The sequence below is a fragment of the Rousettus aegyptiacus genome, unplaced genomic scaffold, assembly GCF_014176215.1.
Source record: "Rousettus aegyptiacus isolate mRouAeg1 unplaced genomic scaffold, mRouAeg1.p scaffold_m13_p_15, whole genome shotgun sequence".
NCBI lineage: Eukaryota > Metazoa > Chordata > Mammalia > Chiroptera > Pteropodidae > Rousettus > Rousettus aegyptiacus.
The window spans coordinates 52,003,132-52,029,724 of NW_023416290.1; the positions used below are offsets into that span (position 1 = coordinate 52,003,132).

At 39.9% G+C, this 26,593-nt stretch overlaps 1 protein-coding gene across 6 annotated transcripts in view; it reads right to left on the reverse strand.

The window, feature by feature from the left end:
- Positions 1 to 22,501, reverse strand: part of LOC107521579 — a 103,335-nt gene extending 80,834 nt beyond the window's left edge. For all 6 annotated transcript variants that reach the window (XR_004954663.1, XR_004954661.1, XR_004954662.1 and 3 more), the window contains exon 1: positions 20,169 to 22,501. The gene's annotated coding sequence lies outside the window, so the exon portion shown is untranslated. The remainder of the gene's footprint in view (positions 1 to 20,168) is intronic.
- Positions 22,502 to 26,593: the final 4,092 nt, after the last annotated feature.

Consider the following 26,593-nt stretch of genomic DNA (forward strand, 5'->3'; position numbering starts at 1 on the left):
TAATAGCCTTTGTTTCCTTGATTTAAAAAATCATTAAAAAAAACCCCAAACCTGTTATTTATTTATAACTTTGAATTTTAGAAGTGTTTTAGACTTACAGAAAAATTATGAAAATAGTGCAGAGAGTACCCACATACCCCTCACCCAGTTTCCCTAATTATTAACGTCTTATATTATTATGGCACATTTGTTACAATTAATGGATAAATACAGATATGTTGTCATTAACATTAAGTCCATTCTTGATTCAGATTTCCTTAGTTTTTATCCAACATCTTTTTTCCGTTCTAGTATCCCATCCAAGGTATCACGTTACATTTAGTCATTATGTCTTCTTAGGCTCTTTTGGGCTGTGGCAGTTTCTCAGATTCCTTGTTTTTAATGACCTTTAGTTTAGAGGACTAAAGGCTGGGTATTTTATAGACTGGTATTTTTCTGATGCTTTTCTTATGATTAGATTGGGGTTATGGGTTTCTGGGAAGAAGACCACGGGAGTAAAGTGCTGTTTTTATCACACCATATGAAGAAGTGAGTACATAAACGTGACATCGCTATTGATGTTAACCTTGTTTATTTGGCCGAGGTATTACTTGTCAAGTTTTTCCACTGTAAAGTTACTGCTCATCAGTATGACCTCTGACCTGGTCAGGCAACCCCATCGTTTAGTATATAAGATATTTTGTTCAAATCCTGCCTCTTCCTCTAGCCCTTCCTAATCTCTTCCTTCTCAGTCTTTCTCCTAGACTCCTGTAAAGGTTTGTATCTAGCACTTGAACTGGTATCACTTTGTAGATTTGAGGCCTCCGTGTTTGCTGGTTTAATATCTCATTTTACTACAGATAGAATGTGAAGCATTTTCCTTGAATTTATTGAACTCAGTAAGATAAAACACAATCGAAGATAAGCCTAAGTGAATGAGGACAATGCAACAAAGAGAAAAATAGGGTAGAAAAAATAAGATGGAGACAGAGGTGATAAAATTCTCTACTTTTTTTTTTTTTTTTGAATTTCTGATACTTTGGTATAAAATTTTACAGTTCAAAGTATCTTGTCCTGCCTTATTTTTGTTGTTTAAAGAGAATAACTATACTGTAATGTCAATGTTTTAATTTTTTTTCCCTCAAGGTAGAATATCTAGATTCAAAGAGTACCCAAGCTAGTAAATAATAGAATAAAGAGAGGAATCCCAATGTATGCAGGTCAGGGTCCTTTCACTCACACTCCATTTAATAATAAGATTACAGAGGCTTTGCGAGAAAGGGGTCACATTTTGTAGTTGCTCTGTTTCTCATATTCTGCTCATTTGGTGGTAGGCACCTGTTATGATGAAGCACATGCACATTGACATGAATACTATCTTGTTTTGTATTGAAATCTGTAAACAGCAAGGCAAGGTGGATTAATGAGAACTTAATACAGCCAAATAGGAAGACTCAAACTGTGGGTTTTTTTGTTTGTTTGTTTTTGTTTTTCGTTTTTTTTTTTTTTTTTTTTTCTGCTTTGAAGCAATAGCTGTTCATCCTTGGGGAGAGAAAACTAATTCATACATTTTTTAGACTGATCTTATTCCCAAAGAAGACAAAAATGCTATCTGAAAAGTCTTGGACCTAAAATATATTACGCATCTTAGTTAACCATTAAATTTCCTTGTCAAAGAGAAAACGTGGAGAGACAAGCGAATAGTGGTCCAAAGGTTGAAAATAAGGGCTATATTACTTGGAGGGTAAGGAGGAGATGAAGGGAGCATCTTTAATATTGAGAATGATGGTACTTCCAAGTCCCTTGAGTTAATTAGAATTAACTGAGTAACACACAGGAAGTGTCGGCGTCTTAAAAGAATAGAAGTTTAGAACCACAGCCTGGAAGTCATAGAGTCTCCATGTGAAGGGCTGGTGACTGTGAGTGGCCTGAAAAGAAGATCCCTTCCTAATTTCTGAGTGCTTCTAGCATGTTCCAAGGTCATATGAATGACTGATTAGCATAGATGAGTGAGGATTAGAAAGAACATAATTTGATTTGAAAATACAGAGAAATATGATCTTCCTTACATCTTAGGTTCATGGAGCAATCCATATCTATTATACTGGCTAAAGGCTGAATATGCTGAGTATCACTGCTGTTAAGAAATAGGTTTCTGTCCCCTGAGTAGGCAACATGATATAGGTTTGCATATTTAGATGTCCCTTGTAATAACCCAGAAAACTTGTTAAAGCTTTAGAATTATGAGTTCCATCCCAGACGTACTGAATCACGATACTGGTGAATACTAGCATGGATATTCATATTTTTCCTTTCCTTTTCAGCTCTGCTCTGATCAGTGGGTTACCGGTTAAGAATTCCTGGTCAGGTGATAAACAAGGGGTCTGGTTTCAAACAGATAAGGGTTTTAAGTGAAGCTCAGGCATTAATTCTGGACAAGTACCTAAATTCTGTGAGCTACAGAATCTTATTTGTATGATGGGGATAAAAATATCTACCTTTCATGTATATGAGGCTCTTAAGTGGGATACTTCAGTGCTTAGCATGTAGGAGACATTCAGTCAATATTGCTATATCCTTTCCTACTTTAATTGTTCTATTCGATTTCTGGGTATCATTCCATTTAGGTAGCCAAGTATCCTTGGAATTTCTGAGTTAGTCCACCTCTTTGGTGTCTAATCTAAAAATTCTCCTTCATCACAGACTTGCCCACAGCTTTGTTTGAAATTTTTCTAGATACTGACTGGCAAGTAAGAACACTGAGAATGACATATTTGAAATGATTATGTGTCCTAACCTTTGCTCTATGAGAAGCTATCTTGGGGACAGTACAACTGAAGATGGTTAAAAGATTGTTTGTTCTGTGCTTGAGCCTTTTCCGATAACCTGATATGAAAATACCTTTTTTGTGTTTTCTAGAAATACTATAGCTAGATTAAGCCATTAATCAGGTTTAGTCAGGAAGGAAATGTCTATTTTGATTGTGTTAAGATGATTACAGATGGGTTGGTTCAATGTTCAAGGATATATGGGCCGGTGGTTTTCTAAAATGAAAAGAATTTAAAGTCAGAAGACCTGCGCTTCCCCTTCCCCACCCCACCCCACTTCCTTTCTTCTCATTTGGATGATTAAAATTTCTGTCCTTAGCCTCACTTTCTTTCTATAAAACCAAAATGGCAACCCTTGCCTAAATTGTCCCTCAAGGACTTTTATGAGGATTAAATGAGATAGCTAATGTCTCTTTTTATAAACTATAAATTTCTATGTAAAAATAAACACAGTGTTTATTTTTCATGTTTATGGCTTAGATGACTCTAGAAAGAGGATGTGTAAGAAAAGAAAAAAAACATTTTCTCATTTTTTGATTGCCCATTCATGCAATCATTTATCATCAAGCAAATGTTAATTGTAACGGAAGGGAGGTAGAATCAAGGGGGTCAAATATATGGTGACAGAAGGAGATTTGACTTCGGGTGGTGAACACACAATGCGACATAGAGATAATGTGTTATAGAATTATACACTTGAAACCATATAATTTTATTAACCAATGTCACCCCAATAAATTTAATAAAAACCAAATCAAATCAAATTACTACCACTACATATAAGGGGCGGGGAGAACTACAATAGACTTAGGATCTACTAAGCCCCTACACTTGTACTATTTCATTTAATTTTTGCATCATCCTGAAAGGTAGCTATTATTATCTTCACTGAGAAATGCGAGATCCAAAAAAAGGAGAAGTAATTAGACCAAGGTCACACAGCTAGTGGAAAAGTAGAGTGCGATGCTAGCCGGGGTCTGTCTGACCACAAATTAGACCAAGAACTTGAAGAGAAGTGATTTTTTAAAAGGTGTTAAACCTTGAGGTGCTTTGGAGACCCAGGACTGGATAATAAGAATTTTATGCCTCTCATCACCTCTGCAAATTTTCACCTGGTAAAATTAGATATTTCTTAACCCTTGCCCTAAACTGGTGAAGTCATGCAGATCTAGTTTAAATCCGTGTTTGACAAGATGATAATTTCGAGTCTTCTGTCAGTCACAGGCCACCCACCAGTCATCAAGTGAAACAAAATGTGGCATGATCGGGTGAAGAGGGTGACAAAGATACTTGTGAGGCTGGAGCAACCGCTAATAATTCAGTCAGTTTCCATCATTCTTAGAATGGCAGGGGCAGAAACAGCCAGGTTTTTTAAGACGATCATCATAGGATAATTGTGGCTTCATAAATCACTGTCACCCTAAGATCCTCAGGCTGGTGAAATCACACTGTCTGTCAATGCAAAATTACAACTTAGGTCCCGCTCGTGACCCGCATAACGACAGAGGCCGCTCTTTTTATTCTCTTCTCTCACTGGTCCTCTGCTTGCCTTTGTGGTGGGAGGAGGTGGGAGGAGGAGGCCCTAGACATGCTTCAGCCTAGATCTTGCCTCACAATGTCTTCATGGAATCTGCCCTGACTTTCCACTCTCACTATTTCCCTCGGGTCATCGCTCCTAGCACAGACGTTCTTCTTCTGAGCTTTCGACTTCAGCATCCTCTGGGCTTTTGACTATTATAACTGTTAGAAGCTTCTCTATGTGAGGGCTACATAATTCCTTCTTGCAAAGTTCTGCTTCCTTTCCATCATCACACAATGGATTTTGGGATGAATTCATTCATCCAAGACCTCATTGCTTTTGGAATTGAAGAGATCCAAGCTGAGGTTCTTGGAATCGTTATAGCATGGAGGTAAAGAAAGTGAATTGGTGATATCATTTATTTTTACCCCCTTGAAGGTTACTTTTTTTCTTGAACCAATAAAAGTAGGTGTGTCTCAGTCACTATTGCAGACAGGTACTGTTGAACTGTGAGAGATGCTATAGGCTAGTGACAGGAACAAGAGCAAAGGAGAAAAGGGTATCTTGGCACACTAGTCAGCTTTTACATTCTCTTTCCTCAACATTATTATAATTCTTTGGACCAAAGCCAAAAACACAATGCTGGAGTTCTTGGAGGGATCGTGGAAAAGATGCAACCTGAGTGGTAGGGTTTCTGAAAACTCCCCAGATGGTCTGAATTACAGCCAGGGCTATAAAGTGTTTTTGGATCAGTGATTCGTAAATTATGAAAGGTTAAAAAGGATAACCTTGGAGGATTTTCAAAATATATATACGCTCAGGACTTCTCCATTTTCTTCCTCAGCACTCCAGGTAATTCTGCTCACTACCTCCTTTGCACACTAACTTGAGAAATATAGCATTAGACAATTTTCAGATAAAATATGTCCATGATTACTTTTTTCTACAGTAGAATTTTTCTGGTCACAGAGCGGGCTAGATCATAGAGTGACCTTCCTTGTATTTTCATTTTTTGAACCTCAGTTACAGAGGATTGAGTTCATTATCAACTGGGATTGCGCATAGCCCAAGTCCCTACTGAGATTGGTGGGACAGTTTTAGTGTGAACTATATGTACACACATAGCCCACTGTCCTTATAAATGCTCAGAATCAGTCAAATCTCACTTAAAATCAAACTACTGAGCTATAAAGACTCCATTATTTTGCTTATATGCTCAGTTTGACAGGCTATGAATAATTAAGAAGATGATCTGAAGAACAAAGGGATTAAATCTCCTAGAGCTAACATCTGCATGGAGGAATAAGGCCCTGCCAGGGGTGGTTTTTCTTGACTCCCTGAAAATCAGTGGTATGTTGAAGGGTACACGGACCATCCTAAAAAATTGTAGCTATAGTGTCAGGATGTGTTCGTTACCAAAGAATCCCAAATAGAAATGACTCCCCTTACTTATTCAGCCTTGTAAGCCAGTTTAGACACCCGTGAGATCAGAAATTTGGCAGCACAAGAGACAGGGGCCTTGCCAACTTAATGCTGTTTAATATTAATTCGACTTAATATAACTTAGTTATCTGTTTTTCAGATATTCTCAGAAAGAATATTAGAAAAGAAATAAATCTATATTAAGGTATATGCATATTTAAATTATGTAATCATAAATGTATTCATAATTATATATTCATATTACATAATATATATTACTGCATATTCTATATTTTTGAATATTTTTAGAATAACTGAATAGGAGGAATGACTATGCCAAATCAATAATTTCCATGAAATTGCATACCCGGGGAAGTTCCCATGTGAATGTACTGATACAAGTGGTATTTATATAAATACACATCCTCGGTACATTGTGAAGAAGGCTAAAATACTGCTACACGCCTTTCATAATAAGCATTCAGGAGTGGAAACAATTAAAGTCACCTATAATTTTGTTGAGGAGATATCTTGGAGCAAGTGACTATCCACCTGTGTTTTAAAGCATGTCTAAGGGTAACCAACATCACCGGGAAATATAGTTACTGAGGTGGTATTATGTCGATAGGTGTTCAGTAGCACACAAAAGACAAAAAGAAGATAGAAATCTTGGTGAATATACACTGCATTAAGACTTTGATGGCTTACCTTTTAGGAAAATATTATGTTATGTTATGTTATGTTATGTTATGTTATGTTATGTTATGTTATGTTATGTTATGTTATGTCATGTCATGTCGTAATTATCATAGTCCCTTCCTCATCTGGTAGAAGCATGCAACATTTACAACAGGGCAAGAAACACTTAATTTCTGTTAAGCAACCCAATTTATATTACAGTCAGTCTTTTGAATATTTAGATGTTAAGCATAACCGAAATGTATAAAATTAAATTAGCATTGCCAACATTAGCACTAATGTAGCCAACACAGACCCTGGTTCTGTCCATGGGAAGGAATACAAGGCAAGGCCCAAGGGGCAGAGAACCTGGGTCCAGTGTCTTAGTCATGCTCCGAAACTTGCCTCACAGAGCTCAAGATTCCTTAGATATGAAATAAAGGCTAAATCTGTATCTCACAGGCTAGGACTGTCAATAAATTCACTGGAGAATTTGAAAATATACAGACTCAAAACCTAGCTTTTTACACAGACAGTAAGGCCAAAGAATGTGTATGTATAAAAACTCCCCAGGAGAGAGTGATGCTTTCAGCCAAGATGATGGAGTAACAGGGATGAAGTTAACTCTCCTGCAGAAACATGGAAAAAACTGGACAAAACTCATGAAACAATAATTTTTAAGACATTGGGCATCAGACGGCAAAGGACAGTGATTCTTGAGGGACAGGAAATAATGAGGAGAGCCCTGTGGGCATCCCAGATTACTGCCTTGAGAAAGTTTCCAGGTCATGTTGCTGGCAGAAGGGACTCAGGCTACACCTGGTGGTCTCCCTGTGTTGAGGGAACAGACTTGGGATTACGAGAAGGTCAAGGTGGTTAGAGTCTGCAGAGAAAGAGAGAGCAGCATACGGGAAGAACTCTGAAAACTGCAGAGGGTTCCTCCCTCCCTAGTCTTCAACTGAGTACTGATCCATCGCATGTATGTGAGAAAGCTACAAAGGGCAGAGAAAAATGCAACGTCAGCTCCTGATAAACACTCTCAGCAAACCAGGAGAAAAGGGAAACTTAGTCAACCTGATAAAGAACAGTTATGGAAAAAGAAAAAAAAAAAAAAAAACACCTTATAACTGACAAGGTATTTAATGGTAAAAGCCAGAATTAGTTCCCCTGAAGATTAAAACCCAGAAGGGATATCTACGCTCATCGCTTCTAGTCAGCATTGTACGGGTGGTTCCAGCTACTGCAATTAGGCAAGAAAAATACAAATAATTGCTTCCCGATTGGAAAGGATGAAGTAAGCCTGGCCTTATTGTGTATGTCGGAAATCCGATGGAATTTATAGAAAAAGCTATCAGAACTAATAGATGAGTTTCGCAAAGTTGCAGGACATAAGAGTGGTGAGAACTAAATGAGAAAAGGGCACATGAAGAACATGACGTCCCAACTATGGCACTTACATTATGCATTTTGTAATGTTGGAAATATTCATGGTTTTCAACACCTTCTCCCGATAATATTTTCTTTTAGAATTTAGGAGAGTGAAAGGACTCCCTTCTGTGAGAAATAATGTAAGCCATGCAATTTGCTCCATTTCCCTTATTGCCATGGTTACCCGGAAGCTCCAAACCAATTAGGAAGCACAATCCTGACAATTCTAAAATTCCTATCAAGTTTATATCTGATTCATAGTTCCTTTGATGCTAGTTTTCTGTTTCAATTAACTTCCCTATCAATGTCTATTTCTTTTTGGGAAAAGAGGAAGAAGGAAAATACATAAACAAACCAACCAACAAATGTAAAATTTATTTACGTATGTGTACAACTGCTACTCATGTCTAGAATATCCTAGCTACATATTTATTCACATTCACGCAATAAACAAATTAAACTTCTGAGGCAGATCTTATGTAACCTCTACGTGAAAACTAGCCTCATTATTTCATAATTACTCAGCGTCAGTGTGCGTGTGTATGTCTAACTCATATTTCTGATGCCATTGAAATTCATTCTTTAGGGACTTTGAATTGAAGGAAAATCCATTCCGTTTTTTTGGCCAAAGAGGATGAGACATTAGTTAATTAAATTCCTTGTAGGCATCTTTCCTGGTGCAGTGATACTAAAGACAGAGAAAGTTGTCTTGGCAACTACTTTGGTGACTATTATCAGCCAGCTTTTTGGCTTGTGAATAAAGATGTTTGAGAATGTAAGTCACCAGCTGAGGTCTAACAGATTTTATTCTATTCTTCCAAAGAAGCTGGACACTCATTGCTAATACAAAACACTTTCATTTATGCTTGAATAATAAAGCAACTTTCATAGCTCAGCCCTTGGACAATTACATATATTATTCATGTTGTCAAAATTAAATAAAGATACATACTTAATATCAGTTTCTCAATTAAAGTTTATGATCAAGCTTGGTCATGGTTATAGTTTTGGGCAGGGACTTTCAATTTTCTTCAAACGTTTTCTTGGGATTCACGAAACAGTTTTAAGCATAAACATATTTAGCTTGAGAGAACGGGAGAGGCAGAAAGCAACACGTGCACATAAAGATGCCATATATATGCAAAAAATATTCTGGTGATAAATCTGCCTAAAACTGACAATAGTCCTATTTGAAAAAATAATTTATTTTTAATTAAAAAATCCTTTTAGGGTTCACATGCAGTGGAGAAATTGACTAGTGAGTATACTTAGCTATCAATTTTGTGGCTAGCTAATGTGTACTGATGTTTTTTTCTTGGCATTAAAATAATATGTGACAGTTAAACCATTTTTATGAGATAATAAAATAATCTTCACTTGGAGAGGCTTTACATTGGCTACTTTATAGGAATCCGGGGTATTAAACAATCATGAGAACTGAAAGGGGCCTGCGGCCATTTGGTCCAACCTCTTTACTCTACAGAAAGGGATCATGAGACCCAGAGAAACTACAAATATTGTAACTACAATCAAGCTCTGAGTTCCCTGACCACCCCAAAGCAACACAGAGGGTCTGGCCCTTGTGGCTTTCCCTGCACTTATTTTCTGGCTAAAATAACACTCTCAGATTATTTTTTTCCCCTCCTCATAGAGACAGCATGGTATGATTTAAAAGTTTGGACTTCTGAAACACATAGACTTGAGTCCAAATTCAGATTACTTGCTCTTTTTTTTTTTTTTTAAATTTAGCCTCCATATTCTTGATTCTCATATATTTCTTACTGTTAGGTAGAGCCACTTTATCTATAAAATACATTGGAGAGGTTCTATAACCTGGAAATTATAAAGGTGGCCAAGGAAATTTGTGAGAGGCTGATCCCATTCTGCCATGAGAACTTCACGTAGTGTACAGCACGCAGTTAGAGTCAGTTAGCTCTACGGAACAAAGTGTGTTTCAATGTCGGTCTCCACTTACTACCTACCCCTAGTGACCTGTTCTCATCTGGGGTTGCTAAGGAAGAGACCTCTGGATTCTCACGTCTGAATCTTTTTCTCGAAATGTAACCCATCCTGTCCTCTTCCCAGATAGGTCAGTCTGCAACAGAATCTCTGCTTCTTGGTTTTCTATTTGTCGAAGTTAAGAAAGCTTACATGACACTATAACTCTAGTACGACACACTTAGCTCCTATTTTAAGTCCATCACTTCTGAAATGTATGATATAGTCCTGGTTTAAGAGTCACTCCCTGGGGCAGGGCCATGCAACACAAATTTCGGCAGCGATGGAAACGTTCTATGTTTGCACTGACTGATAACAGAAGCCACTAGCCTCACGGACTTGAAATAGGACCCACATGATAGATGAGCTGAACTGTTTACTTTGCTTAATTTTAGTGAATCTAAACTTAAATAGCCACATGTGAGTAGAAGTTGCCATGTTGGACAGTGCAGATCTAGAGGTCAGATGGATAGATAGTGAGAGCCTGCCTCTCCACCTAGCTCCCTTTTCTTTTCTACCTTTCTTTCCACTTTCCTTCTCCTTATACTTCAGGTTTTTTTTTTCTAGATGTGATAAAGGAACCCAGACCAAACAAGGCTTCTTCCAAGGAAACGTATTTGGCTTTTAATGGAATCCTTCTAGGGATGAGCCTTAAACTGGAAATGTCTTAAAATCTTGGTAGGGAAATCCTTAGAGGTTAAGAAGGTCTGAGGTTATGCTGGGCCCCTCAAACCACACCTTACAGGTAAATATCCACTCTGCCAGTATAGAACACAAGGTATAATTGAGCATCTTCTATATTACTGACATTGGCATTTCTTGGTATGTAGAGTAATATCCCCTTTAAATAACTTGATACAGATTTTAATGCCAATAGCTTTTAAAGTGCTTTCAGTTATTAAGTGTTTTAAGTTATTATGTCTAGACTGTATTCGTATAACGGGTAATGACTTCATTTTTAAGAGATCTGCCCTGAGGAAGCTTTCCTAGCTCCAACAGAAATTTCCCTCTCCTGTGTCTAATGTCTAGAGTCTGGCCTGGAGATCATGTTTTGGGAAGTCTCCGTCTCTCTGCTCCTGAAGTCGCATCCTTCAGCAGTGATTTCCGAGTGCGTGGCCTGTGCTTACCAAAGCTCAGCTCTGTCCTTTCAAGAGTTGACTTTTGAGACACCAGATGGCTCATGACTCAGATAGAAATCAAAACGCAGAGCCTCTTCGTAGCTGAGCACAGGGCTGCTTTCTAAAGCTATTGCTCCAATAAATTACTTTCTAAAACTGTGCCCAAATGTGCAATTTAACCTACTGTGATGACCATGCTAATCTATTCGGCAATTTCCCACTCCTCTTCGCTGTCTGAAAAATCTTTTCTTTTTCTTTTTTCTTTTCTTTTATTTCCTTTTCTTTCCTCCTCTCTCTCTCTCTCTCTCTCTTTCTTTCTCTCTTTCTTTCTTTCTTTCTTTCTTTCTTTCTTTCTTTCTTTCTTTCTTTCTTTCTTTCTCTCTCTCTCTCTCTCTCTCTCTCTCTCTCTCTCTCTCTCTCTCTCTTCTCTCTTTCTGATGATGTGAATGGTTTATTTCTTGCATTCTTATAAAATCCTTGATATCAAGAATGGTGTGGTACCAAAAGGGTTTGTACCCCACTGATTAGCAATTTGCTCAATTAGCTAAATATTCTAAGAAAATCATAGTGTAGATAAGGAAACTATGATCTATTCACTCATTCAATATTTTGGGGCTTCTCGTTTTAAGACTTCAGGGTATATATTTTTTTTTCATTTAATATCGATAAGAATTATTAGCAAGTTCTCAATATCATTCTAACTGAAGGTAAGGAAACTGAAGCTTAGGGAATTCGAACAAATTTTACAGGATCTTGTATCTCATAGTGGTAGAGTTGACATATAAACCACTTTTCATACATTAATTCACTTGAAAAATCCAGCTAGTATGAAGTATATAATTCACACATCATACTTAGATTCCAGGTGCCTTTACCAGTGAGTCCTATCTCTCTATTACAGCAGGTCTGACAAGATTTGAAAACACAGGTATTGCTTTGAATTAGTTTATGTCTTTGGAGAAAATGTATTTCTTTAAAAGTATTATAAAGTATAATTTTTCATGAAGTATTAGTGTCTACCATTCAATTATTCTTCATTATGAAGTTTTTAAAAATGTGTGACTACACGTATATAAGTATGTATGTATTTTTCTCTCACATACACAAATGTAAGTCCAGTCTTAAAATTTTACTTTTATTCCTAAATTTTTCTTCTTAGGACAAAAAGGAATCTCACTTTTGGAAGACATTGGTTTAAAAAGTTAGTTCCCAACTTGAGTTCACCTAACAGCTTTCCATGAAACTTTGACAAAGACAATTTACTCCCGGGGTCTCAGTCTCTCTACCTGCGAAACGGGAATGCTGGCCATTTTATTGTTCTACTTTTCTCTCATGGAAGTAAAGATTTATAAGTGGGTTGATGTCACCAATACTTTGCCCTTGGCAAGGAAGCCTGGTTTCTTACTGAGAACATTGTCCTCTCTTGACCTCTGTCCCTTGCTATTCAATAATAATAAATCAGCTGCTCATATAACCTCTGTATCACGCTTAGTGATAATATTGGCAGTATTCTCTTCTCGTGGAAAACCCAGAACCTTCTATTCCTTCTTCCGTGTTCCAGAAATAACAGGATATATACTCACAGGCTTTGCATGTAATTCATATAAGAGGAAAGCCTACAGCGGTCTGAAATCAGCTTGTTTTAAAAGAAGCTCCTGTAACTGGCACTGCATAGTGACCACAAGGTGGCAGTCGCTTAGAGCATTATGGCTAAGCAGAAGACCTGGGCAAACTGCCTTGGCAGTTGATCTTGTCTTCGTATAGCTCAGCCATATCAAGGTCAAGTGTCTGCCAAGGTGATAGCTGCCGAGGGGTCCATCAGACAATAGCTAGGAAACCACTTCTTGAATGTTTTCTAAAAAGCAGTAATAACATCACTTTTATTTTACAGCGCTATAGCTTTCAGAATGCTTTACTCCACTCAAGAATCGCAAACATATGGTGGTTAGATTAAAAAAAAAAAAAGTATGCGTGTGGGGAGGACTCTTCCTTATATTTTCCTATTGTTTAAAGTCGTTGGTTCTAGACTCTGACTGTACAATAGAATATCCTGCGGGAATTTTAAACCGATCTCTGGAGTAGGGTCTCAAAGATTGATTCTGAAAAGCACCCCAGCTGATTCTAAAGTGTATTCAAAGCGGAGAAGCATCTTCTCAGGTCCTTGCCATTTATTCATTCGTTCACTCACCATTTATTGCTTCCGTTCTCATGTCAGCTTTAAGAGAAGTGTTGGTGAGGATGTAAATGAGATTCTACAATCGCCCCAAAGACTGCACAGGTTAGTAATTCAATTCAATGGAAGGCAACTCAGCAATCATTTATCACGCTCCTGCTACGAGACAGGTGCCGTGCCAGAGACAGAGGAGGCTGAAGTGACGGCAATTTTGGCTGTCGAGCACTAACATTCCAGTGTGTGCAAATGATAATGTGAGGCAGAATTTGGTATCGCTGATGTCCCCACCTTTCTCTAACATTTCACAGTAGCAGAAAGCATTTTCCCCAGCTTCTGTAACTTGAAGCTCACCCAAGTAATTCCTGAGGCTGGGAAGCAGCTAGTTACCATTATCTGAAGTTCAGAGAGGAGACTGACATGCTTTGCCAATAAGAACCGAAGTCTTCGCAGAGTTCAGGCTATGGGCTCCGTGGCCAGTGCTCACTGACTCATTCCATGCTATGTTGTGGAGATTAGGGGGAAAAAATGGTTGATGTTCACTGAAGGAGTAAAAGTATTCGTCCAATGGTGTATTTGTGCATTCGCCTTGGGAATTTTAGTTCCTGGAGTGAGTAGAGGATCACTTATGCTCACATTTCCTGGGATCCTTCTTCTGTCCAGTCAGAGGCCTCTTCTGATGCTGTCTTCATGCTCACGTCCTTTTGATGTGACCTCTTTCTGTTTTCACCAAGTTTCTGATCACCAAAATTGTTCCGGACGTCTACTGTCTTGAAGAGAAAACTGAAAATATTGAGCTCCATCAGCAGCTCCGCCTGTCATATGCTTCTGTCAATCACAGACAGGTTTAATTAGGGGACTGGAAATTAGTCCAAATGTATATCAAGAAGAAGCCAGATAAGTCTCATTTTCAGAGCTCTCCATTCTGTCAGCTAATAAAGTGTTAAGCCAAATGCCATCTGGATTGAGACTGGCACATTAGATAGCTGAGGATGAACATGTTTTAGGAATTAACCTTATGGCTTATTTGGAGTGTCGACTCTTAAAGGGAGTGAGGTGTAGGTGAATATCCTCTTTGTGTGCAGAATGGTATTAGCATCCTTCAGGGTCAATAAATATAGGAAGATATTCCTGGGCCACTGTTTTATTTTCCCATAACAGCAGAATATCCACAAGGCGATTGATTCACAGAGGATCCATGGCCTTCTTTCTATTGCACAGAAGACTTTGCTGCTGAAAATTCCACTATGGAGCTGTGGAATTACCTTAAAGGCTATTAGAGGATTATCCCGATCTAGGTGCCCATAGCCTGAGAGAAACACTAAGAAACTGGAGTGCATCCAGGAGAAGACATTCATATGATGAGGAATATGAAGATCATTTTAAAGACAGACAGTGAGGGAGCTGTCAAGGTTTAGGCTGCTCCTTAAGGAGCAAAGACCCAGAAACGAGATATTTTCAAATATGAAAACATCTATTTGTGAAAATGGAGTTGTGTTTATTCTATGTAGTACCAGAGACAAGGACAAAGATGAGGTTTTTCCAACTCACATTAATATGAGAGAACATTAGAATTATTAAGCAGTAGAAGCAGTGGCTTCATTTTTCTTTTAGAGAGGTTCGAGAACACTAAGTTAGAAATGTGGAATTAGGGATTCCTCGATCAGGTAAGAAGTGGTTTTAATGAAATTTACTGGAATATTCAACAGTTCTGAATATCCACAGGAAGAAGGTTTAATCCTCATGTCTCTAATTATGCCTATCATCTGGTCTGTGGCATTGAACTTTATAAGATGGGGAAAACCCGATGATGTTAAAAATTAGTCATGAATATGAAGTGGACAAGTAATATGTTACCTACACTTCGAGGCATGTGGGACACTCAACTGGTCCCTGTTAATGAGCATATGTACAACTGTTTATTTTTCTAATGTCAAATCAGCTGTGTACCAGAGGGGACTAAGGGTCCGCACACAACCTGATTCCAGTCTACCCGTCAACTTCTGACCCTGACCTCTCACACTTTACACTTGAGTCATCCTCAACTGCTGAGTTTTCTGAACACTCTTTTTTTGTCACACGGTTCACTGAGGCTGTTCCTGTGTCAGAAAACCACTCTATCTCCTCCTCCACTGGCATCTCTACCTACCTCTCCTGCCTGTCTCCTGCTCCTCCTTTAGTCATCTCAGACATCACCTCTCACAGGAAGTTATCCCCGACTCCCAAGTCTGTGTTCAGTGGCACTCCTCCTACATCACACTCGTCTCCCTCCCGCTCCTGGTACACGTTACTGATGGCGCACTTCCTTGGCTGAGCTGGATTCCACTTTAAAATCCTTTTCAAGTCATTCCAGGCAGCTACTATGAATGAGCCAGGGTTGATGATCCAGGTGAAACCTGCCTGCTAATTCCAATTTGGGGTATGCTTCACTCACGACACTTTCTATGTTGTACTAAAATAGTTCTTGCTTTTACACAAGGCTGCGATCACCATTAGGGGAATGGCTGTTATTTTTAATGTTTTAAAATTCCCAGTACCATGCACAATGCTTGATACTGGGCTTCACATAAGAGGTCCTTGCTAGAGAAGTAAGCTTGGCTGGGAGTAGGTAAGAAAGCGGCAAAGAAACTCATCATAAAGGCAGGAACGCGGAAAAAAACCTAAGAATTTCAGATCAAACAGAGATGGTTTCAGGGCCTGGCTCACACTGTAGGAGGCCGTTTACTCTCTCCACATTTTAGTTTCTTCATCTCTAAGACGTAAGTGATAATTATACCTATTTCACAGTGTTGCTGTAAAGATTAAAGGCTAAAAGGCATAAAGTGCTGAATTTCCTGCCCGACACATGCTCTTGCTTTTACTTCCTCTTTCTTGTCATCTTATTCTTCTCCTTTCTCTTCCTTTTCCTCTCCATTCTCCCTTTTCTTATTGTTATTTATAAGTTTTTAATGTGGCTTAAATTAGTACACACAAGAGATAATTCGCTCTCTGTTAAACTTACACCTAGCCCAAATCGATCACATGCCAGAAGTAATTCTAGACCTTATTGGGTTGAAACCAAAAGTGGTGGACCAGGTTCTAACACAATAAGCGTGGCTTTATGGAAAGAGGCATAGCTTTCCCTTCGCACCTGAAACCCAAAGCCTTCTTGCTGAGAAAAAGGGAAAGGGCTGAGTGTGCAAGAGTACACCCGTGCCTGGGACAACAATCCAGCGTGGGGAGTTCTCATGACAGCCAGGATGTGAAGTATGGCTGGAGATCGGGAGCGGCGGGAAGCCAAGAATTCTACACTTATCTTACCCATCGCCTGGTCCAGTTACTCACTAAGAAAAAAATCCCTTCTCTCCTGGCCTGGGCACCCCCAGGCGGGATTTTAGGTTACGAGTGTCACACGGTACTTTAAAGATGCTAAGCAGGAAGAGAATTTGCCAATTTATCTCTTGGCCTGTTTGTCTCTCTCGCTCTCTCTCTCCATGAGGACTTGTGCTGTCTCCTCCCGGGGTGTTGTGGGGAAGATTAATTAGTTAACATCAGTAAAGCGCCTCTGATGATGACGACTAATTGTTTGTACCATGTAATTGCCATTTTTTCCAAGAAAATGTCCATACACTTACTAATTAGGCATTGTTGAAGCACCTCATGCCCCATTATTTTATGGTTGTCTTGCAATTAAGTGGCATCAGTACCATTTCGAATGGCATTTATTGCCCATTTCTCTGGTTTAATTTTTGGCAATTTTATGGGAAGCCTGGGCATTGCTTCTTATTCACCGTAATTTAAATCATTACAATGTAAATATAGCTTTGGGTGGTGATATTGTCAACAATGAAAGTTCTTTAGAGATTTCAATTAAGAACACGACAGCATTGGAGCTCTTGTGAAAGGATTCCACAGCGTCTGAGCACTCCAAGCACTTCTTCCCTGGGTCTGGGGCTCACACCTGAGAGTCTATGCACATGTAAAGGCGTGTGTGTGTGTGTGTGTGTGTGTGTACTCGAGTGTGTGCATGTGCAGGTAGGTGTATGGTTCACGATCAGTCGTGTAACATGAGATGTGACGACAAGAGCAAAATCTTCCCTTGGCTTAGTCTTTTCTAAGGCATGAACTAGAGAAGCTAATTAGTACATTTTTCTCTATTTTCTTAGTATAACCTAGAGATTTGAGTTGGCTCAAGTCAACTGTCACTTGCTACACGTCTGCAATGCTATCCAGTGCTCGAACAGACAGGTTTCATAACTTTTTAAAAGTTTTACACCAAAGTCAGTGAGGTCTCTCCGGCTGACCAGATGAAGGCTCAGGGAAGTTAAATAAGGTGGCCAGGGTCACATAGCTAGTAACCGATAAAGACAAGACTCAGACTCACATCTGCCAGACTCTGAAGCCTGGGCCCCTTCTACCTTCTCCCAAACAAAACTGCCAAATTTTCTAACTGGAAACAAGTCTTGGTCACTCCAAAGACCAACCTGTGCTTCCTCCAGGAAGCCCTGAAGACTCACCTATCTGAATGCACCGTCTTTCCTGTATCTGATAGTGCTTTCTGTCACTTCTCATGGTCTGACTTATTTTAACTATTTACCAATGAGAAGGACGGTAAATATGATGGTTATGAAAGCACAGGCCTTGGAGATACCTGGCTTATATTTCTCACTCTGCCTCTTCCTATCCGGCTCGTCTTGGACAAGTTTCAGCACCTCCTAAGCGTCATATTGTTGATGTGAAGACAAAAGGAGTGCGGGTATGAAAAATGCTTAGCATGCTTCATGGCGCCTAGAAAGCGGCTGGATGGACAGATGCATAAAACAAGTATGAATAAATGAATGAATGGCAAATGCCTTTGCTCATTTGTATGATTACCTCTCCCCAATTCTTTCTTCCAGTTTTATTGAGAAATAACTGAGATACGTATATATCACTGTACAAGTTTAAGACCAAATGGCATGATGGTTTGATATACATGTACTGTGAAGTGATCACCATAATAGGTTCAGCTAACATCATTTCATATTCAGACAATAAAAAGATAGAGGAAAAGGAAAAATATTCCGTCTGATAAAAACTCTCAGGATTGACTCTTTAACAACTTCCCTTTACGTCGTACAGCGGCTGTAACTGTACTCAGCATATTATACATTACAGCCCTAAAACTTATTTGCTCTCCCCAATTCTTACCCCTCAAGCTTGCGCTAGTATCAATTCAACAAAAACAATTTTAGAAAATAAAAATAAATCTCGAGAAGATCTGGGAAAGCCTAGATTATCTGACTGAGGCCCAGGCTGTCTGTTCCTTGAGGGGAAAACTGGACTAGCTCACATTGATTTTGAAAGGATGGCCAACATCTCGACAAAAAACATTACCATCAAGATCAGCATAGGGTGATTCCTGATGAGCTGAAATATATGTGTCTGTTGTGTCGTTACTACTTTCACCCCATTTCATATGGAGAGAACAGAATGACAAAGGCCAAAAAAAGGCTTAGACTTGAAATCAACAGTATTCCAACTCCGCCGTGTGTAATTATCTACGTGACACTTCGACCTTTGAAGAACTATCCACTGCAAGTAGTAAATGTCACAGGTGCTGTCAAGACTCCAGGAAACAGACTCTGAAATTGAGATTGCCTTGTAGAAACAAGAAAACCTCGGGCAGCGTTCTGCGCACACACCGGTCAGGGCGTGAGAGAAGCAGAACTGGGTAAAGGTGACTGTGACAGAGCGGAAGCTGAGCCTCTGGGCCTTTCTGAAGCTGGGATGGCCCTTCGGAGCGGTCCGGAATTGAGAAGGAGTGCCAAGCTTTTGAACCCTTGCGGATTGTCCCCCGGGAGAGGGGCGGCACTTTGGGCGATGCCAATGGAGGGCGATTCCTGGGGAGGAACTCAGCTGTGATCCGTCACCACCCCGCACTCCCAGCAACTGCAGGGATGAAGTTTTCACTCCTGAGGAGGAATCTGAGCAGCACTATGGCGGCCACTGCACTGATGGAACAGGATTTGATTGGGAACTGTGGCCCTTAGGAGTGCATGGTGATGTTTTCCTCTGCTACTCAATGACTATTATTATTTCCATTGTGCTGAAGAAGATATAGAGTCTCAGAGTTAAGCTGAATGCCAAGAGATTGTAGGGCCCATAACACACCACCGAAGCCCTAGGGCTGTGTGTCTACCTACTTTGACAGCAAATGAGAAGTCACTTAATAGCTTGCTAAACTATTCAACACTCTATAGCTTGCTAAAACTCACAAGATGAAGATTTAAAGGGACCATGGATGGATATGTGTGTGTGTGTGTGTGTGTGTGTGTGTGAGATGTTTCATATGAGCAGGTGTTAGGTGTTTCCTCAGCATAGTTAGTGTCACTTAGGACTTTAGAGGAGTAGCAGAAGGCCACTTCACATCAGGAGTCAGTTCCTATTGCTTATAAATATAACTCCACACAGTCAAACCTAACATACACTTTTTGAGTTTCATTCACTAACCCCATATTATTTCAACATTTATTTATTGCATACCTATGATGTGCTCACTAGAAATATGGAGGTACATGAAGCTTAGAGATTGGTGACAGGGCAGTGTTAAATTTGGACTCCAAGATCATAAGCAGATTCTACAGATATGGTGGCTCAGGGAATAAAAACACAGAGAATGGTCTCTAAAACTTCAGCTATCCCACCATCCCCAAACTGAAATGGTGCAGAAGGAAAGAAAGAAGGGAAAGGCTTTAGGAAAATCAATAACACATCTGCTCCAGCCTCCTAAATGTCCTACAACCTAAGGAGCTGTACTAATGTGTGCCAGCGGCTGCTTCTGCCAGAGTCAGTCCTTGCAGGGTTAATTGGCTTAACCATCAGCTTATGCACTTACTGGATGCCAGGTTTACAGCCACGTGAGCTCGGGGAGGCACAGTAGCCACTGTGAGGCTTCTCACCATAGCAGGGCTGGTCCAGGCACCTACCCTTTCCCCCGTACTGACACCTGGCCTGCTAGGAAAGTCAGAGCTTCACTCTAACCATCTCCTCTTAATATTTGCTCTTACCTGCCGGGGCCTCCTCAGGATCTGTGGGTCTCCAACACGCACAGACAGGGCCTCTCCCAGCTAAACGTGAGAGCAGAGTCTGGTGGGTTACACGCAGGATGCGGTGGGCTGGAGTCATGGTCCCGTTGCTCGCTAGCCACTGGCAGGCTACTTAAGCCGGCTGGGCTCTGCTCATTGCATCGTCTGCGAAGTGTAAAGGGAGGAATAATAACCATATCACCTTGTGAGGATGAAAGGGGAGAAAGACATCGGTCAAAATAAATGGCTTAATTCAGTTTACATTGTCACTTAAAGGCTGGGTATGGTGCTGGAAACATTATCTGCATTCCCTTCATGATCAATTAACACTACAATCCCTTTTGGTAGAGTTGAAGAAATGGAAGTTTATAGAGATGGTTTAACGTACTGGGAGGTTACCCAGCTATTATGCCTATGCAGAATCCAAATGTCCAGTTTCACGCAGGTTAGAGACTGCCTGGGCCTCAGGAAGGGCAAGATATTCCTTATCAGGTAGCTGTTGTGACTAGGTGATGTCTAAGTCTGTGCCAACACAGGTTCTATGACCTGGGTGGCTTGGTGAGGACCTCTCCGGCAGAACTTTGGCTGCTGGTGTGAATGCAGTGTAGTTGGAAGTTGGGAGGAAGATGGAGAAAGGATCTGAGTTTCATTATTTGTTTAGTTACTCATTGGATGTACGGGGTCTTCCCCGTTTCATGCTCTGCTAATGTCCCTCAGTGGCTTCCCAGTGCCCTTTGCACAGAGATCACAAGGCACTCGTGCTGCAGGACCTGCTACTGCCTCCTGCCCCAGCCTCAATCCCCCGGCACCCGCACACCGGGCAGCCTCAGGGTCTGGCCCCTCCTGCCTTTGCAAGTGCTGCTTCTTTGGCCTAGAACTCTCTCCTCATCGCTCCTGTATCATTTCATCCTTCCGCTGTCAGCCAGGGCCTGTTTCTCAAGGCAGGCCACCCCGCTGCCCAGGGCCAGCTCAGCATCCTGTGCGAATCTGTCTTCCTTTCCTTCAGGGCACCTCATTCACTCTGCAGCTATATACATTCTCTAATGGATCAGTAGAGTGGCATTTGTCTTTCCTTTATGATTGTGGGCTCTCTAAGCACAGAGACAGTATAGCACGGCTGGTATGAACCTTAGAGGTCTTCTGATCACAGACGGCTACTATATAAACATTCTCTAAATCCCTCACTAAATCCAGTCAGTCCTCAATCCGTGTGAAACTAGCATGAGGTAGGTGTTAAATAAACATTGGAGATTTGCTTGCAAAAAAACTGCCTTCCATTCCTTCAAAGCCCTAACTCAGTTCATATCTATGCTCTGCTTGAGGTCTACACACCGGGTCAAATGCCTACTAACAGAGGCAGGAGGAGGGAAGGAAAGGCTGAGAGCGGGTACTTATCATACACTCAGCTGTTGGCAAGGCTGTGCTTCGGCGAGTGCTCATCATTACTTTGCAGGCTTTCAGCCTCTGGAGGAGAACACTGAGGGCCGCTCAGCCTATCTAATCGGGAGCCTGTGTCCATGGGAAAAGCAGTTCATTGTGTAGTATAGAGGGTAAAAGCATGGGCTATGGAACCAGACGGGCTGCACCTAAAATCTGACTCTATCACTTATTAGCCCCGTGATTTTAAGTGAGTTACTTCACCTGTCTTTGACTCAGTTTTGTCATCTGTAAAATTAGGGTATAGAGTTATAGAGTTGTTCTGAGGACTAAATTTAACATGTATTTTATAGAGTTTGGAATAGTTTCTAAGACAGCGGATGCTATATAAATACTCGCTATTATTCTATTTGTTCGGTAGATCATGTTACGCCTTTCCAGGCACCAGCACAACCAATTCCTCTTGCTGCTGCTGCTCTGGTCCTAGCTTCCTCAGCTTCTTCCTGAGCTGAGTTGCTAAAATCTGACCATTTCCTGAGCCTAAATGAATTAGGACAATATCATTTTTTCCCCCTCTGTGATTTCAGTTGAAAAGGAAATTTTCTTTCAACTTCAATTTAATTTCAAAATTCAAATTTCAATTTCAGATTCAATTTCAATGTGATTTCTATTGACATTTCTCCACAGGTGGGAAACGGTTCTACAGTCTCAATTACTCTGAGTTCTGCCCCAAGAATATTTGGTTCAATAGGTTCAATTATCCCTAAGAAGCATTGCTGAGAAGGAAGAAAGCTTGAGGAAGGTGGCTTTTGCCCACGTGGGTAAATCCAGCTCAGCTCCACTGCGTTGAGTAGAACTGCAAGTTGCAAAGGTAGTTTTTGTACCCATTAACTCTCCCCCTTCTCACCTCTCTGTGGACTCCCTGGCCAGCCAGCTGACATTAATGAAATGCCTACCACCAGGTCCACTTAAAAATTATGAAGGTTGGCTGATGGCATAGAGGGTGAAAACTTGTAAGCCAATCTGGCCATGGCAGAGAATGTCATCTGCTGTGAGGGACAAAACCCAGAGCCCAGAGCTATGATTTGAACCCAGGCCCCATGACCTAAGATTTCGGTGACCTTGGGGAAGTCCCTCTCTCTTTTTGGAACTCCTCTTCTGTTCAAGGAAACAGTTCAATCATTTATTCAACAAGTATTTCTTGAGCTCCTACTCTGTTCTAGGCACTGTTAGACTAGTGAACTTCCAGTCATTTTATGGCTGAACTGTTTTGCAGAGCACGTCTATGAAATCTCAAATATGGTGACCTATGTGGTGGAAACACGAATCACTGATTCTTAGCTCTTTTTTTCTGGTCTCCACCTAAGTATTTCAAATTATAAATTTTCCCCTAGCACTGCCTTGGCTGCTTCCTAAAACTTTTGACATACTGCCTTTGCATTATAATTGTTTGAAATATTTCCCTGTCCTTCGTGATTTCTTTTCTTAACCCATGTAGTAGTTAGAAGCGTGCTGTTTAATTTCCAAATGTTTGCATATCTTTGTTTTGGTTTTTTTTGGTTATTGAATGCTAATGCACTTTCTTTGTACACTGAAACAGAGTCTGCAAGCATGGTGCTAGTTCTATCAGCTCTCCAAGAGACTTGCTCTATATACGTATAGTCCAGCTGGGGCCAAGGATCCAAGGAGATTTTCCATTTGGTATCCTGCGGACTCCTGTCTACACAGTGCCCTTGTCTTTGGTGCTCTACCCTGCTAGTCCCAGTGGTGGTAGCAGCTCTCAATGCTAATCTCTGCCTCCTCAGCTCAGCAAGACTGGTTTTCTCACTTTGGGCTCCGCCATCTTGTGGCATACGGCCACCTCAAGGCAGAAAACTGAGAAAACATTGAGCTCACCACATATGTTTCCTCTTTTTGCTAGAATTACAGTTCTACACTGACACCACCCCCTCCCTGTCCAATTCTCTTCCAAAGAAGGCTTTGTATGTTTTGTTCAGTTTTATAGTTGTTTACAATAGAGGAAGTGGGGAGCAATCTAGAAGCCATACTCTGTCAGGGCCAAACCCAAAGTATTACTTTTTAATTTAACCCTATTTAAGTTACAAATATTAAACAGAAGAAAGTGCTTTTGGAAATTTAGGTTTCGAAATGTGTGTTCTTAAAAAATGTACTTATTTAACAAAATGTATTTAATTTTTATCAGCGGTTTTAACTTAATTTTTCTTTGCATTTCTAATAACCACGTCTTTCATTTTATGACCTTCAGAGGGAAATATGATTGAGCCATTTTTCTCAATTTGTGAGCAACTTGCAAATTGAACCAGCAATTGTAAAAACTCTTTCTAATAGAACCTGAACAGAGCTTTTTATTTGATGCTTTTTAAAGATAACACAAAGAACTCATTAAACGACTCATCAAATTAATTAATTAATTGAATGACTAACTTAATACTGAAGATCAACTATGCGTGGCTTGCTAATTGGTTTACTTTGGCACAATGATGTCATCTCGCAGTGCGAATTATATACCGATGAGCTGTGACATAATCAGTTGATACCTCCATCTCCCCTCCCTTAGGTAGTAATGAATCCTTTAGTAATATGTTAAGGGTAATACAACTCTTCCTGCTCCTGCCTGTATATCCTTACTGATTCACACCTGACTCTACCTGTTTTGCTGAATCTCTTCTGTGTTTCATATTTGTCTGTGACAGATAATCCTGTTTCATAAAAGTCTTTAGATCTTCATTGAAAGCCTAACTCCACAGAATTTTCAAACTCTTTGTCTGCAACTCTTTATAGGATACTCGTTATAAACAGTCTTCATTTACTGCATTTATATTAGCCATTCTTGTTCCCAGTGCCCACTGCATACATCCATGAAAATGCTGAAAAATGAGGGTGTTTTTCTTTCTCCTTCAGAGTACATTCTGGAAAACTACACTGAGAAAGCCACTTTTATCTGGGAATAGCATTTCCTCTCTGTAACAAGGGGAAGGGTTTGGGCTGCTTATCTTTTGACTAAAAGAAAAAAAAATTCAAGTTTCATGCTATATGAAAAAAAATCCGTTTCACTGGGTCGAAGGTTATTAACTCCTTTGTCACGCTGTTAAAATAGTTCCTAGCTGTGACCATCTCAGGTTTTTCCCCCTTAGTTATTTTATGCTCATTTAAAATGATATAAATGAACTTAATAACATCCATTTCTGGATGTTTGAAAGATTTTCTTTTTCCTATGGTTCTTTCATATGTTACAAAAAGACAAGACTGTTGGATGGTGAATTCTAGGTAGATGAGATATTATTCTATCTTCCATTCACTTGTATGGATTCATCAACCAGCTATAATTTAAAATCACAAATACCACTATTTTGGGGAAAAAATTATGCTTTATACAGAGGATCCAAAATAAGCAGATTCTTAGTCCTCAAATTGCTCAAAGCATACATAGAAAGCCCAGGCATATACAAAACTAAATAAAGAATTATGTTTTTAAATGAAAAAATATAAAGAAAATTTTGTGAAAAAGAAATGGTTGGGCAGGTAATGTGGACAATTTAGAGAAGAAACAGTAGAGTGGGTTGAGAAATCTTTTTATAGAAAGACAATGTTTTCAAGGAAAGTTTGTCCAGCCTCTGCCTACTTATTATAGCCTAAAAAAATCTTGATGCTTAAACCACATGACTGTGTTTATAGGCAAAGGTTTAAAAGGCTCTTGGTTGTTTAAAATACAACAGGCTGTGCTAATTTGATGCTCTATCTCCTTATTTAACATATAATCCACCATCCCTATGCTCTGCTCTCCTTTTCCTCAATAGAGAACCTGATCTGCTTTCTAGAGCTCCCCTCCTCCACTCTGTTATTGCCTTTTTCCTCACTGGCGATGTAACCAGTAATGGGGGGGCTGGTTCCATATTCTGATTCCAAACAAAGTTGTGAGTCAATATGGACTTTTATACCCAGGCCATAAGTGAATGAGGAACACTGAACTAGGAAGCACATCTCTGAATACACCACAAATTATAACACGGTCCCTTGGAACTAAGGAGTTGCAGATACAGTTATTGTTCTGAGGCCAGATCTGAGCATCTTTCCTCCTGCCATGTCCCCAGGGACACATAGATGGGAAATTTAAAGAAGAAACATCAAACAAAAAGGAAGACGCAGCCGTGTTAAAGAAAGGTTCTCCACGTCTTCAGCTGTAGAGATCATTTTCTAATTGTATCCTTTTACTCTCTTAATTTTCATATGTCTCCCTTTCCCTTGGGAAATGACACCGAGGGAGTTGATTTTGTTTTCCTTAATCAAGGTGAGCCAACCCCTATGGTTTTTAAAGGGTAAATAAACCAGAAACCGAGACTACAATGCAGTTCCACGATCATGAGTAGGGGAAGAAACGTGTGCACTTCTGGATGTTTGTGTTCTCGAGACAGAAGCCGAACACTGGAGCTAGGACTTACTGCCTCAGCATCCATCTCTCTCTGGGAACAATCTTCATCCTGGTCTGAAAGCATGGACTGAGCAGTGAGACATAAGCTCTTTTTACAAAACCCCGACTTAATCAGGTCTCTTGTTTATCTGCAGGCATAAGCCAGCCTCCCCAGAGCTAAGACTTTGTTTGTTTGCTGGACAGTAGAAATATATACCCTCCCACTTTCCCACTTCACAGGGACATGGTTCAGGAACTCAAACTTGATCTGGATTTTAAATGATGGATAGAATCAATGTCACTTTCAGAAACAGCCTCTTCATCTCAAGGTTAAATAACAATTTACTTTATATTTTTACTTCTTTTATAAAAATCTTTTAATCCTTTTTTTTTTGCATAAAATAAGGTTGTAACACTATTCCTTGTAATCCATTAGTCAATCGATCCACTAACATTTGTTGAATAGTTTACCCCATTGGTGAGACATTTTTATTATATGTAACACTCTTATGTAACTTGAGACTGTACTTGAACTTTTCAGTCTGCCTCATTATTTATTAGTCTCCATATCTGCACCACAGTTTTTTGTTTTGTTTTTTAA